This window comes from Mus caroli, unplaced genomic scaffold (genome assembly GCF_978045245.1).
Source record: "Mus caroli unplaced genomic scaffold, Mus_caroli_1 scaffold_12, whole genome shotgun sequence".
NCBI lineage: Eukaryota > Metazoa > Chordata > Mammalia > Rodentia > Muridae > Mus > Mus caroli.
The window spans coordinates 97,215,954-97,231,303 of record NW_028227267.1 but is presented as its reverse complement, the minus strand read 5'-3'; the positions used below and the strand labels follow the sequence as shown (position 1 = coordinate 97,231,303).

Genomic DNA, 15,350 nt, shown 5'->3' with positions numbered 1-15,350 from the left:
ATAATTTCTCAACTATGCAAACGGATCTAAAGGAATCATGGTAGCTACACTATGAGCCAGTTTGTCAGAAAGATGCAAAGACAGGAAAGTAGAAAAGCAGGCAGATTCTTGAGTTGAAGGTCAGCCTGGGTCAGAGGAAGCCCAGGCCCAGGTGTGGTAGAAATGGTAATTTCTAGACAGGATCCCACCCAACTAGATTATCTTCAGTGCTTAACAAATCAGACAGTTCTCTGAATTCTTTTGCAATGTTAAAAAAAAAAAAAGGTATGCTTGTTGGCTCCTAAGAATTAAAGGTCTGGGGGTCACAGCATGCCAATGCACAGGGTAAACAAAAGGATATCAGAAGTAAATGACTAAATTGATATGTAAATTTTAAAAAGAGTGGGCTCTTGGTCTGCATAAGATGAGCTAGCAGTTCTTTAGAATTTTTCTCTAGAGAGAGCTGAGCTATCTGGAGATCTCTGGAGAGCAAAAACAGCTCTTCAAGAATTTTTTTCTAACAGGATTTCTGACTTGGTCAAAAGATCTAATAATTTTTTATAGCAGGTTTTCTGACTTTAGTCAGAAAACCCATGAGATATCCAGATAGATTTTATAATTTTTATTAGCAGAAAGAGCTATCTCAACCACAGAGATTTTAGAATAGTAAGAAGAAGCTCTCTAGAGCAGAACAGAAGAGAGAGGCAGAGAGAGACAGAGACAGAGACAGAGAGAGGGACAGAGACAGAGAGACAGAGAGAGAGAGGGACAGAGACGGAGAGAGAGCTTGTAAGCAGTCTGGAAACTCATCTCAGCAGAAGCTAGGCTGCCAGCTTGAACCCATGATTTGCCTTTGAGTCATTCTTTTCTCCTTTCTCAAACATCCCTTCTCTCAGAACCCATCTCCAAGCTGAGGCTGGTCCTTGGCACTTTGATGGATAGTCATGGTTAATCATGAATGCCATCTTGACTTGATGTTGACATTGTATCTTGAATCAACTAAGTGACATACCACTGGGAAGGTCTGTGACGGCATTGCCAAGGAGCATTGATGGAGCGGAGGAGATATTCTCAATATTCAATTCTCAGTAGCAACTCAAATACAAAGTAGGAGGAAAACTTGTTGCTTTGCCTGTCTGCCGTCACTTCTTGTTGTTAATCACATCTATTCTATCGCTGCTACTGTTGCTATCATTCTTTGCTAGCATGGATCCCATCTTCAGCAGCAGCTCTGTTGGGATCCTTCAGGCCCTCAGGACACTAGGCTGAGGCTACTGGCTCATCCGGTTTCACCCATCAAGCAGCTGTGGCCTTCTCAACCTCTTTAGTGTACAGAATGTCATTATTGGACTACCGAGCACCTACTGGATATGTCAATCTAGTGAATCTCTTATATATTTTTATATATGAGAATATATATATTCTTATATACTATATATTAAAATTATGTATTATATTATATATTTTGTATATATTTTTACATACCAGTTTTAGGTGTTTTTATTATTCTAAAGTGTACTTTGGTTTAATTTATATATGACAAACTAAAAATACAACATATTAGTTTTAAGTTATTTTTTGAAATTATAATTACATCATTTCTTCCTTTTCCTCCCTCTAACCCCCCCCCATTTACCTTCATGATCTCTTCCAAATTTATGGCCTTTTTCCCACGAATTGATCTGTCTCTCTCTGCCCCCCCACACACACACACATCAACAAAGATAGTATACAGGTTGAACAAGTTGCATTTATTTAGGCATGTAGAGTCTTATTTATTTATATTAATATTGTATAAGACAGTCATATAAATCTTTTTTATAATGTCCAATCATTATATCTATTGTATTTCTCTTGAGTATTCCTACACAGAGTTTTGTTTAGATGAGTTTTAATACAGACAATTGAGTTTTAATCAAATCTTGTAAGCATGGGAACTATTCTTTATCTCTCCCATGATTTTGCTTTTAAACCTAAGGTAATATTATTTACTCAATTACTATGTTATGTGCTGTTAATATGAGCATCGTGAAAACTACCCAGGGACCTAAAGGCACACGTTACACACATTGGATTCCTCATCTGCTTAGGAGAATGCACATGGAGGGGCCCAGCTATGGATGTCAGCCCAGGAGATCATTTTACATTAGCTTGATTCCACAATTTCTACATTGATAGTGGCCTCTCTCTTTATGTAGTGTTCGCACAAGGACAAGTATAGAGCTAAACTCCTGGAGTACTTTGTGGAGTGAGAAATACTTATGATCATGAGGGTTATATGTCAGGAGATCCAGCTTTACGTATTATGAATAGCAATTGTGTGGTATAGAGGCCATGAAACATTACAACAGCATCCATTCAAAAGACCAGGATGAATCAGTGCACCCTGGTTAAGGATGAGGAGGAAAATAACAGAACCTAGGGAGATAATACCTGAGAATGTGTACTGCTTAGTTTGGAATATCAACTTTACAGGGTGGAAAACACAATGAAGAATGTAAGAAAGTACAGCAGTACATGCCAACAAGCAAACTAATGAGTAATCTAAGCTTTTCCCTAATAACTTGCTTAACTGTGGTCAGGCCACTGATGCTCACCATCACATTTGAGAAATGCTGACAATAAAGTTGCCTTTCAGGGTTAATGTCAAGACTAACTACAACAGTGCACAGAAAGTTCTTATTGCAGTATCTGACACATTGACTACTCTGATAAAAAAAAGCTATCACTTTCTTGTCTAGTGTTAGAGATTCTAATCATAGACTATTGCCAAGGAGTATCATAGCTGCTGGTCAGAAAGTATGTAGGGGTGTGTGTGTGTGTGTGTGTGTGTGTGTGTGTGTGTGTGTGTGTTTTTCTAAGTAAGTAAGTAGGCAAGCAAGCAAGTAAGTAAGTTATATTTGATTTTTCCTTTTTTCAAGAATGCCTGACTAGACTAAAAATAAAGAAAAGAAAATACCATTATGCTTATATACAAAAGATAATTCTTAAATATCTTAATCAATATAAAGTATGAAGGAGATCTAAAATTAGCCTTTTTAAAATGATAGATTCATTAATATTCTATATACAGTGAAGGCAATAAATTTATACAAAAATATTTTTGAATTTAAGAAGTCAAGAGAATATCTTTCTTAGTCAAAATTAATATTTCAAATTAAGTAGGAAAACTCAGAATTAATAGACAGGCAAAGGATGGTGACTCTATTCTGTCAAAGTATTGATGAGTCAATGAAGAAATTATGGCTGACATTCCATTCTTGGTTCAAACAAAAACTGTTCTGTTGTATCTGGGATTGCATACTGAGTTTTTTTCTCACATACAACCTACAGGTAATGCTTATGTTATGTCATTTACATTAAAAAAAATCTTGACAACAATTGGACAATCATGCTGGTTGTGTGTAGACTCAACACATAAGTAAGGATTTGGCTGGTACTGTATTTAGAGAATCAAGTTCCATTCCAAAGTGGGGGCCACTGGCTGGATTCTGACCTACACACTTACATTGCTTTATCTGTCAATCATTTCAATTCACTGAGCATTAAAGCTCAAATCCAGTATAATAAATTTAGGAGAATAAAACTGGAAAATCTTCATGCTATTTGTCCTTGATGTAGGATTATAAGTGTTTTTGCTGAAATCCTTTGTATGCAATCTATAATACTCCTAGTCCAGATTTTTGTCTCTAAGAGATTTTTGATTTTTTTTTCCACTGTTTTTTTTATTACATATTTTCCTCAATTACATTTCCAATGCTATCCCAAAAGTCCCCCATACCGCCCCCCACTTCCCTACCCTCCCATTCCCATTCTTTTGGCCCTGGTATTCCCCTATATTGGGGCATATAAAGTTTGCAAGTCCAATGGGCCTCTCTTTCCAGTGATGGCCGACTAGGTCATCTTTCGATACATATGCAGCTAGAGACAAGAGCTCCGGGGTACTGGTTAGTTCATCATGTTGTTCCAACTATAGGGTTGCAGATCCCTTTAGCTCCTTGGGTACTTTCTCTAGCTTCTCCATTGGGAGCCCTGTGATCCATCCAATAGCTGACTGTGAGCATCCACTCCTGTGTTTGCTAGGCCCCTGCATTGTCTCACAAGAGACAGCTATCTTTGGGTCCTTTCAGCAAAATCTTGCTAGTGTATGCAATGGTGTCAGCATTTAGAAGCTGATTATGGGATGGATCCCTGGATACGGCAGTCTCTAGATGGTCCATCCTTTCATCACAGCTCCGAACTTTGTCTCTGTAACTCCTTCCCTGGGTGTTTTGTTCCCAATTCTAAGAAGGGGCACAGTGTCCACATTTTGGTCTTCATTCTTCTTGAGTTTCATGCGTTTAGCAAATTGTATCTTATATCTTGGGTATTCTAAGTTTTGGGCTAATATCCACTTATCAGTGAATATATATTGTGTGAGTTCCTTTGTGATTGTGTTACCTCACTCAAGATGATGCCCTCCAGGTCCATCCATTTGGCTAGGAATTTCATAAATTCATTCTTTTTAATAGCTGAGTAGTACTCCATTGTGTAAATGTACCATAATTTCTGTATCCATTCCTCTGTTGAGGGACATCTGGGTTCTTTCCAGCTTCTGGCTATTATAAATAGGGCTGCCATGAACATAGTGGAGCATGTGTCCTTCTTACCGGTTGGGACATCTTCTGGATATATGCCCAGAAGAGGTATTGCTGGATCCTCCGGTAGTACTATGTCCAATTTTCTGAGGAACCGCCAGACTGATTTCCAGAGTGGTTGTACAAGCTTGCAATCCCACCAACAATGGAGAAGTGTTCCTCTTTCTCCACATCCTCGCCAGCATCTGCTGTCACCTGAATTTTTGATCTTAGCCATTCTGACTGGTGTGAGGTGGAATCTCAGGGTTGTTTTGATTTGCATTTCCCTGATGATTAAGGATGTTGAACATTTTTTCAGGTGCTTCCCTGCCATTCGGTATTCCTCAGGTGAGAATTCTTTGTTCAGTTCTGAGCCCCATTTTTTAATGGGGTTATTTGACTTTCTGGAGTCCACCTTCTTGAGTTCTTTATATATATTGGATATTAGTCCCTTGTCTGATTTAGGATAGGTGAAGATCCTTTCCCAATCTGTTGGTGGTTTTTTTGTCTTATTGATGATGTCTTTAGCCTTGCAGAAGCTTTGTAGTTTCATGAGGTCCCATTTGTCAATTCTCGATCTTACAGCACAGGCCATTACTGTTCTATTCAGGAATTTTTCCCCTGTGCCCATATCTTCAAGGCTTTTCCCCACTTTCTCCTCTATAAGTTTCAGTGTCTCTGGTTTTCTGTGAAGTTCCTTGATCCACTTAGACTTGACCTTAGTACAAGGAGATAGGAATGGATCGATTCGCATTCTTCTACATGTTAACAACCAGTTGTGCCAGCACCATTTGTTGAAAATGCTGTCTTTCTTCCACTGGATGTTTTTAGCTCCCTTGTCGAAGATCAAGTGACCATAGGTGTGTGGGTTCATTTCTGGGTCTTCAATTCTATTCCATTGGTCTATTTGTCTGTCACTATACCAGTACCATGCAGTTTTTATCACAATTGCTCTGTAGTAGAGCTTTAGGTCCGGCATGGTGATTCCACCAGAGGTTCTTTTATCCTTGAGAAGAGTTTTTGCTATCCTAGGTTTTTTGTTATTCCAGATGAATTTGCAGATTGCACTTTCTAATTCGTTGAAGAATTGATTTGGAATTTTGATGGGGATTGCATTGAATCTGTAGATTGCTTTTGGCAAGATAGCCATTTTTACAATGTTGATCCTGCCAATCCATGAGCATGGGAGATCTTTCCATCTTCTGAGATCTTCTATAATTTCTTTCTTCAGAGACTTGAAGTTTTTATTATACAGATCTTTCACTTCCTTAGTTAGAGTCACGCCAAGATATTTTATATTATTTGTGACTATTGAGAAGGGTGTTGTTTCCCTAATTTCTTCCTCGGCCTGTTTATTCTTTGGGTAGAGAAAGGCCATTGACTTGTTTGAGTTAATTTTATATCCAGCTACTTCACCGAAGCTGTTAATCAGGTTTAAGAGTTCTCTGGTGGAATTTTTAGGGTCACTTATATATACTATCATATCATCTGCAAAGAGTGATATTTTGACTTCATCTTTTCCAATTTTATCCCTTTGATCTCCTTTTGTTGTCGAATTGCTCTGGCTAGGACTTCAAGTACAATGTTGAATAGGTATGGAGAAAGTGGACAGCCTTGTCTAGTCCCTGATTTTAGAGGGATTGCTTCAAGCTTCTCACCATTTACTTTGATGTTGGCTACTGGTTTGCTGTAGATTGCTTTTATCATGTTTAGGTATGGGCCTTGAATTCCTGATCTTTCCAAGACTTTTATCATGAATGGGTGTTGGATCTTGTCAAATGCTTTTTCTGCATCTAACGAGATGACCATGTGGTTTTTGTCTTTGAGTTTGTTTATATACTGGATTACGTTGATGGATTTCCGTATATTGAACCATCCCTGCATCCCTGGGATGAAACCTACTTGGTCAGGATGGATGATTGTTTTGATGTGTTCTTGGATTCGGTTAGCAAGAACTTTATTGAGGATTTTTGCATCAATATTCATAAGGGATATTGGTCTGAAGTTTTCTATCTTTGTTGGGTCTTTTTGTGGTTTAGGTATCAGAGTAATTGTGGCTTCATAGAATGAGTTGGGTAGAGTACCTTCTGTTTCTATTTTGTGGAATAGTTTGTGAAGAACTGGGATTAGATCTTCTTTGAAAGTCTGATAGAACTCTGCACTAAACCCATCTGGTCCTGGGCTTTTTTTGGTTGGGAAACTATTAATGACTGCTTCTATTTCTTTGGGAGATATAGGGCTGTTTAGATCATTAACCTGATCTTGGTTCAACTTTGGTACCTGGTATCTGTCTAGGAACTTCTCCATTTCATCCAGGTTCTCCAGTTTTGTTGAGTATAGCCTTTGGTAGAAGGATCTGATGGTGTTTTGGATGTCTTCAGGATCTGTTGTTATGTCTCCTTTTTCATTTCTGATTTTGTTAATTAGAATACTTTCCCTGTGCCCTCTAGTTAGTCTGGCTAAGGGTTTATCTATCTTGTTGATTTTCTCAAAGAACCAGCTCCTTGATTGGTTGATTCTTTGAATAGTTCTTCTTGTTTCACTTGATTGATTTCGCCCCTGAGTTTGATTATTTCCTGCCCTCTACTCCTCTTGGGTGAATTTGCTTCCTTTTGTTCTAGTGCTTTTAGGTGTGTTGTCAAGCTGCTAATGTGTGCTCTTTCTAGTTTCTTTTTGGAGGCACTCAGAGCTATGAGTTTTCCTCTTAGAAATGCTTTCATTGTGTCCCATAAGTTTGGGTATGTTGTGGCTTCATTTTCATTGAACTCTAAAAAGTCCTTGATTTCTTTCTTTATTCCTTCCTTGACCAAGGTATCATTGAGAAGAGTGTTGTTCAGTTTCCACGTGAAGGTTGGCTTTCTATTATTTATTTTGTTATTGATGATCAGCCTTAGTCCATGGTGATCTGATAGGATGCATGGGACAATTTCAATGTTTTTGTATCTGTTGAGTCCTGTTTTGTGCCCAATTACATGGTCAATTTTGGAGAAGGTACCATGAGGTGCTGAGAAGAAGGTGTATCCTTTTGTTTTAGGGTAAAATGTTCTGTAGATATCTGCCAGATCCATTTGATCCATAACTTCTGTTAGTTTCACTGTGTCCCTGTTTAGTTTCTGTTTCCATGATCTGTCCATTGGTGAAAGTGGTGTGTTGAAGTCTCCCACTATTATTGTATGAAGTGCAATGTGTGCTTTGAGATTTACTAAAGTTTCTTTAATGAATGAGGCTGCCTTTGTATTTGGAGCATAGATATTCAGGATTGATAGTTCCTCTTGGAGGATTTTACCTTTGATGAGTATGAAGTGCCCCTCCCTGTCTTTTTTGATGACTTTTGGTTGGAAGTCAATCTTATCTGATATAAGAATGGCTACTCCAGCTTGTTTCTTCAGACCATTTGCTTGGAAAATTGTTTTCCAGCCTTTCATTCTGAGGTAGTGTCTATCTTTTTCTCTGAGATGAGTTTCTTGTAAGCAGCAAAATGTTGGGTCTTGATTGTGTAGCCAGTTTGTTAGTCTATGTCTTTTTATCGGGGAGTTGAGTCCATTGATATTAAGAGATATTAAGGAAAAGTAATTGTTGTTTCCTGTTATTTTTGTTGTTAAAGTTGGCATTCTGTTCTTGTGGCTGTCTTCTTTTAGGTTTGTTGAGGGATTACCTTCTTGTTGTTTCTAAGGCGTGGTTCCTGTCCTTGTATTGGTTTTTTTCTGTTATTATCCTTTGAAGGGCTGGATTCGTGGAGAGATAATGTGTGAATTTGGTTTTGTCGTGGAATACTTTGGTTTCTCCATCTATGTTAATTGAGAGTTTGGCTGGGTATAGTAACCTGGGCTGGAATTTGTGTTCTTTTAATGTCTGTATAACATCTGTCCAGGATCTTCTGGCTTTCATAGTCTCTGGTGAAAAATCTGGTGTAATTCTGATAGGCTTGCCTTTATATGTTACTTGGCCTTTTTCTCTTACTGCTTTTAGTATTCTATCTTTATTTAGTGCATTTGTTGTTCTGATTATTATATGTCGGGAGGTATTTCTTTTCTGGTCCAGCCTATTTGGAGTTCTGTAGGCTTCTTGTATGTTCATGGGCATCTCTTTCTTTAGGTTTGGGAAGTTTTCTTCTATAATTTTGTTGAAGATGTTTGCTGGTCCTTTGAGTTGAAAATCTTCATTTTCATCCACTCCTATTATCCGTAGGTTTGGTCTTCTCATTGTGTCCTGTATTTCTTGGATGTTTTGAGTTAGGATCTTTTTGCATTTTCATTTTCCTTGATTGTTGTGCCGATGTTCTCTATGGAATCTTCTGCACCTGAGATTCTCTCTTCCATCTCTTGTATTCTGTTGCTGATGCTTGCATCTATGGTTCCAGATTTCTTTCCTAGGGTTTCTATCTCCAGTGTTGCCTCATTTTGGGTTTTCTTTATTGTGTCTACTTCCCTTTTTAGGTCTAGTATGGTTTTGTTCATTTCCATCATCTGATTGGATGTATTTTCCTGTTTCTCTTTAAGGACTTCTACCAGTTTGGTTGTGTTTTCCTGTTTTTCTTTAAGGACTTGTAACTCTTTAGCCATGTTCTCCTGTAGTTCTTTAAAGTCCTTCTTGATGTCCTCTACCATCATCATGAGATATGCTTTTAAATCCAGGTCTAGTTTTTCAGGTGTGTTGGGGTGCCCTGGACTGGGCGAAGTGGGAGTGCTGGGTCCTGATGATGGTGAGTGGTCTTGGTTTCTGTTAGTAAGATTCTTACCTTTACCTCTCGCCATCTGGTAATCTCTGGAGTTGTTATAGTTGTCTCTGTTCAGAGGTTGTTCTTCTGGTGATTCTGAGTATCCTCTGTCAGCAGACCTGGGAGACAGGATCTCTCCTCTGAGTTTCAGTGGTTAGAGCACTCCCTGCTGACACGCTTTCCTCTTAAAGGGAAGGTGTACAGATATCTGGCGTTTGGACCTCCTCCTGGCCGAAGAAGAAGGCGGAAAACAGGACCTTTCACAGATGCTGTGTTGCTTTGGCAGGTCACAGAAGCTGTAGGCTTCTGTGGTGCACACTCTCAGCTGTGCAGACTAAGTTCCTAAGTTCAGTGGAGTCCTGGATCCAAGATGTGCTCCCTGCTCCTGAGGCAGAGGGCTCCTGTGCAGGGCAGACCACTGTCTTCCAGCTAGGAGGGTGCCGGATGTCTGTGGCCCCAAAAGGGTGCTGCCTCAGCGGCTCTGTGGCTCCCGCCTGTCCCAGAAGCTGTCTGCCTCTGTGGTCCTCACTCTAACCTGTACAGACTAAGTTCAGCGGAGTCCCGGAGCCAAGATGGCGCTCCCTGCAGGGCAGGTCACTGTCCTCCTACTGGGAGGGTGCCGGAAGTCTGTGGCCCCAAAAGGGTGCTGCCTCAGCGGCTCTGTGGCTCCCGCCTGTCCCAGAAGCTATCTGCCTCTGTGGTCCTCACTCTAACCTGTACAGACTAAGTTCGGCGGAGTCCTGGAACCAAGATGGCGCTCCCTGCAGGGCAGGTCACTGTCCTCCGGCTGGGAGGGTGCCGGATGTCTGCGGCCACAAAAGGGTGCTGCCTCAGCAGCTCTGTGGTTCCCGCCTGTCCCAGAAGCCGTCTGCCCCCGTGGTCCCCACTCTGACCTGTACAGACTAAGCTCGGCGGAGTCCCGGAGCCAAGATGGCGCTCTCTGCAGGGCAGGTCACTGTCCTCTGGCTGGGAGGGTGCCGGAAGTCTGCGGCCCCAAAAGGGTGCTGCCTCAGCGGCTCTGTGTCTCCCACCTGTCCCAGAAGCTGTCTGCCTCTGTGGTCCTCACTCTGACCTGTACAGACTAAGTTCGGCGGAGTCCCGGAGCCAAGATGGCGCTCCCTGCAGGGCAGGTCACTCTTGATTTTTTTAAGATTAGTTCTAATTATTATATTGAAGCAGACATGACTTGGCAGTCAAGAGTCCCTGTTGCTCTTTCAGATGTCTGAAATTAAGGTACCAGTATTCATGTCAGATGGTTCACAACTGTCTGTAACTCTAGCTCCAAAGGATCTATAATGCTTCTCTAGACTCCTTGCATTCCTGCACACACACATGCATACATGTACACACATACACACACACACACATTCTTGCCTTAGAAATTATTTGACAAAAGATCCTGCAAAATGTACAAATATTGTTAATAGAAAACAAATGATAAAAATGAATTAATATAAAAATTAGAGTTATAATTTAAGTTAAACTTTTATAATCCTGTAAATTCTACAGGAATTCTGTTTGCTGAGTTCTTAGTGAGCTTCTCTTTCTTAAGACCATATGTGTCATGTAATGGGAACTAGATTAAAATTCTTTAAGGTAGTGAGTTTATAAATGAGATAGAACTTTCTAAAAATGGATTAAAGTAGTATTTCATTGCAACACTCTAGAGATGACCAAACAACAACGTAACAGTTGTGGTGCATACAGGTCTCAAGTTCTGCTCAAGTGTTTACATGGTACTTATCTGTAGTCCTAGTCAATCACGAACATATGTATCATCACAGAAGAGAAAACTGATGGCCACTTATATCACTTCAGTCCCACTAGAAAGATGAGACATGGCCGCAGACATCCGGCCACCCTCCCATCCAGAGGACAGGAGTCCGCCCAACCCAGCACGGGAGCCCTCTGCCTCAGGAGCAGGGAGCACCATCTTGGTTCCGGGACTCCACCGAACTTAGGAACTTAGTCTGCACAGGTGAGAGTGTGCACCACAGAAGCTGACAGCTTCTGTGACCTGCCAAAGTAGCACAGCATCTGGGAAAGGTCCTGTTTTGGGCCTTCTTCTTCGGCCAGGAGGAGGTCCAAACACCAGATATCTGTGCACCTTCCCTGTAAGAGGAGAGCTTGCCAGCAGAGAGTGCTCTAACCACTGAAACTCACAGGAGAAAGCCTGTCTCCCAGGTCTTCTGATAGACAGTAATCAGAATCACCAGAAGAACAATCTCTAAATAGAGACAACTATAACAACTAACTCCAGAGATTACCAGATGGCGAAAGGTAAACGTAAGAATCTTATTAAAAGAAACCAAGACCACTCACCATCATCAGAACCTAGCACTCCCACTTTGCCCAGTCCAGGGCACCCCAACACACCCGAAAAGCTAGACCTGGATTTAAAAGCATATCTCATGATGATGGTAGAGGACATCAAGAAGGACTTTAATAACTCACTTAAAGAATTACAGGAGAACATTGCTAAAGAGATACAAGTCCTTAAAGAAAAACAGGATAACACAATCAAACAGGTAGAAGTCCTTAAAGAAAAACAGGAAAAGACAACCAAACAGGTAGAAGTCCTTAAAGAAAAACAGGAAAACACATCCAAACAGGTGATGGAAATGAACAAAACCATACTAGACCTAAAAAGGGAAGTAGACACAATAAAGAAAACCCAAAATGAGGCAACACTAGAGATAGAAACCCTAGGAAAGAAACCTGGAACCATAGATGCGAGCATCAGCAACAGAATACAAAAGATGGAAGAGAGAATCTCAGGTGCAGAAGATTCCATAGAGAACATTGGCACAACAATCAAAGAAAATGGAAAATGCAAAAACATCCTAACTCAAAACATCCAGGAAATCCAGGACACAATGAGAAGACCTAGCCTACAGATAATAGGAGTAGATGAAAATGAAGATTTTCAACTCAAAGGACCAGCAAACATCTTCGACAAAATTATAGAAGAAAACTTCCCAAACCTAAAGAAAGAGATGCCCATGAACATACAAGAAGCCTACAGAACTCCAAATAGACTGGACCAGAAAAGAAATACCTCCCAACACATAATAATCAGAACAACAAATGCACTAAATAAAGATAGAATACTAAAAGCAGAAAGAGAAAAAGGCCAAGTAACATATAAAGGCAAGCCTATCAGAATTACACCAGATTTTTCACCAGAGACTATGAAAGCCAGAAGATCCTGGACAGATGTTATACAGACACAAAAAGAACACAAATTCCAGCCCAGGCTACTATACCCAGGCAAACTCTCAATTACCGTAGATGGAGAAACAAAATTATTCCACGACAAAACTAAATGCACACATTATATTTCCACGAATCCAGCCCTTCAAAGGATAATAACAAAAAAAAAAAAAAAAACCAAACCAATACAAGGAAGGGAACCATGCCCTAGAAAAAACAAGAAAGTAATCCTTCAACAAACCTAAAAGAAGACAGCCACAAGAACAGAATGCCAATTTTAACAACAAAAATAACAGGAAGCAACAATTACTTTTCCTTAATATCTCTTAATATCAATGGACTCAACTCCCCAATAAAAAAACATAGACTAACAAACTGGCTACACAAACAAGACCCAACATTTTTCTGCTTACAGGAAACTCATCTCAGAGAAAAAGATAGACACTACCTCAGAATGAAAGGCTGCAAAACAATTTTCCAACCAAATGGTAAGAAGAAACAAGCTGGAGTAGCCATTCTAATATCTGATAAGATTGACTTCCAACCCAAAGTCATCAAAAAAGACAGGGAGGGGCACTTCATACTCATCAAAGGTAAAATCCTCCAAGAGGAACTATCAATTCTGAATATCTATGCTCCAAATACAAAGGCAGCCACATTCATTAAAGAAACTTTAGTAAAGCTCAAAGCACACATTGCACCTCACACAATAATAGTGGGAGACTTGAACACACCAATTTCACCAATGGACAGATCATGGAAACAGAAACTTAACAGGGACATAGTGAAACTAACAGAAGTTATGAATCAAATGGATCTAACAGATATCTACAGAACATTCTATCCTAAAACAAAAGGATATACCTTCTTCTCAGCACCTCATGGTACCTTCTCCAAACTGACCACATAATTGGTCACAAAACAGGCCACAACAGATACAAAAATATTGAAATTGTCCCATGCATCCTATCAGATCACCATGGACTAAGGCTGATCATCAATAATAAAATAAATAATAGAAAGCCAACATTCATGTGGAAACTGAACAACACTCTTCTCAATGATACCTTGGTCAAGGAAGGAATAAAGAAAGAAATTAAGGACTTTTTAGAGTTCAATGAAAATGAAGCCACAAGATACCCAAACTTATGGGATGCAATGAAAGCATTTCTAAGAGGAAAACTGATAGCTCTGAGTGCCTCCAAAAAGAAACTAGAGAGAGCACACATTAGCAGCTTGACAACACACCTAAAAGTTCTAGGAAAAAAGGAAGCAAATTCACCCAAGAGGAGTAGTCAGCAGGAAATAATCAAACTCAGTGGCCAAATCAACCAAGTGGAAACAAGAAGAACTATTCAAAGAATCAACCAATCAAGGAGCTGGTTCTTTGAGAAAATCAACAAGATAGATAAACCCTTAGACAGACTCACTAGAGGGCACAGGGAAAGCATCCTAATTAACAAAATCAGAAATGAAAAGGGAGACATAACAACAGATCCTGAAGAAATCCAAAACACCATCAGATCCTTCTACAAAAGACTATAATCAACAAAACCAGAGAACCTGGATGAAATGGAGAAGATTCTAGACAGATACCAGGTACCAAAGTTGAATCAAGATCAGGTTAATGATCTAAACAGCCCTATATCCCCCAAAGAAATAGAAGTAGTCATTAATAGTTTCCCAACCAAAAAAAGCCCATGACCAGATGAGTTTAGTGCAGAGTTCTATCAGACCTTCAAAGAAGATCTAATCCCAGTTCTTCACAAACTATTCCACAAAATAGAAACAGAAGGTACTCTTCCCAACTCATTCTATGAAGACACAATTACTCTGATACCTAAACCACAAAAAGACCCAACAAAGATAGAAAACTTCAGACCAATATCCCTTATGAATATTGATGCAAAAATCCTCAATAAAGTTCTTGCTAACCGAATCCAAGAACACATCAAAACAATCATCCATCCTGACCAAGTAGGTATCATCCCAGGGATGCAGGGATGGTTCAATATACAGAAATCCATCAATGTAATCCATTATATAAACAAACTCAAAGACAAAAACCACATGATCATCTCATTAGATGCGGAAAAACATTTGACAAGGCCCAACACCCATTCATGATAAAAGTCTTGGAAAGATCAGGAATTCAAGGCCCATACCTAAACATGATAAAAGCAATCTACAGCAAACCAGTAGCCAACATCATAGTAAATGGTGAGAAGCTTGAAGCAATCCCACTAAAATCAGGGACTAGACAAGGCTGTCCACTCTCTCCATACCTATTCAACATTGTACTTGAAGTTCTAGCCAGAGCAATTCGACAACAAAAGGAGATCAAAGGGATAAAATTGGAAAAGATGAAGTCAAAATATCACTTTTTGCAGATGATATGATAGTATATATAAGTGACCCTAAAAATTCCACCAGAGAACTCTTAAACCTGATTAACAGCTTCGGTGAAGTAGCTGGATATAAAATTAACTCAAACAAGTCAATGGCCTTTCTCTACCCAAAGAATAAACAGGCCGAGGAAGAAATTAGGGAAACAACACCCTTCTCAATAGTCACAAATAATATAAAATATCTTGGCGTGACTCTAACTAAGGAAGTGAAAGATCTGTATAATAAAAACTTCAAGTCTCTGAAGAAAGAAATTATAGAAGATCTCAGAAGATGGAAAGATCTCCCATGCTCATGGATTGGCAGGATCAACATTGTAAAAATGGCTATCTTGCCAAAAGCAATCTACAGATTCAATGCAATCCCCATCAAAATTCCAACTCAATTCTTCAATGAATTAGAAAGTGCAATCTGCAAAT

General features: G+C 39.6%; 1 non-coding gene across 1 annotated transcript; it reads left to right on the top strand.

Annotated features, from left to right (window-relative positions):
* Window positions 1-514: 514 nt before the first annotated feature.
* LOC115029276 (U7 small nuclear RNA) lies at window positions 515-574 on the top strand. The gene has a single exon (XR_003834853.1). It is a non-coding gene; the product is annotated as a U7 small nuclear RNA (small nuclear RNA).
* Window positions 575-15,350: the final 14,776 nt, after the last annotated feature.